The sequence below is a fragment of the Danaus plexippus genome, chromosome 11, assembly GCF_018135715.1.
Source record: "Danaus plexippus chromosome 11, MEX_DaPlex, whole genome shotgun sequence".
NCBI lineage: Eukaryota > Metazoa > Arthropoda > Insecta > Lepidoptera > Nymphalidae > Danaus > Danaus plexippus.
Window position 1 is genome coordinate 5727582 of NC_083544.1, and position 1217 is coordinate 5728798.

The following is a 1217-nucleotide window of genomic DNA, read 5'->3' on the forward strand; positions in this document are numbered from 1 at the left end:
ATGAATGAATACAGGTATGAGAATTCCCCAGGTAGAACCAAAAATGGGTAAAATAAATATAAATTATAATCATGTAAATAATGGAAAATTACTACTATAAAAATTGGTTTTAGATTTTTTCAATAACTGTACATTTATCTTTACATAAACAACAGTATTTACTTAAAAACGTGGTTGCGGCAGCCCTAGTTAACAGTCCAATCAATTGTGGTCTGAATGTGTTTGAGCGTCATGCATAATCGCTTTTTGATAAAGGTACTTGAATCTCCAAATGATATTTTAGGCGGTTTACAATCATAATTGAAGTTACCAAGTATGAAAGTATTTTTTATTTTTCATTATCATTTTTCTCGCTTTGTATTATTCTAACATACGCTTCATAAAAATATTCTTTATCCAAACGCTAATTCACGGTTCGGTGCAAACAATCCAATATACTGGTACAAATAAACTTTTATATTTCACATATTAAGATATTTTATTTAGTTGACATGTTTGCAAGCCGCTGGTAAGTCGGAGAGCGACTGTAATTATCGCACAGAGCGAAATGTTTTTAACATTATACTATATTTGTGTTCTATTTGAAAAGTTTTTGCTTTTATTTAAATTAGAAATGTCTTACAATTAGACTTAATACAAGATGTCTAAATGAAAAGTTATTTTACATTAATTAAGTTAAAGTTGAAAAAGTTAAAAAATAATAATAATTAAAATTCTTGTAAATCACATTTGTATTAGCTCAACATAGCATTTTGCACTTATCCATTAAGAACTTTTCTCGACATTTCATCCCACCGTATTTCTTCCGAGGGACTCAAGTGCTCTCTATTATGTCATCCGAAGTTGAAATTTTCGGCATAAAAAGCCTTAGAAAAGTAAACTAAACTGAGGTATTTTAAGCTTTTCCAAAGCCATTCAAGCGAGTCATATTGTGGAAGTTTTTATACATTCAAAATCAACTGCGTTGTTTTCAAGTATGTTTTTAACACAAAATTTGTAAATAAAATTATACAGTAACAGAATAATTTGTTCAGAGCTAGATGGTTTTTTTTTATAAGCGTATAATATTTTATTAACGAATATATTTCGACATTTTCTACGATTTCGTTGAAATGAAAACGATATAAAAATGGATTCTGTAAGGCTACCGAAGGATATTTAATATATTAATACGTCATATGGTATCAAATAGCGAAGAAGACGTTGAGCGAGCGTGT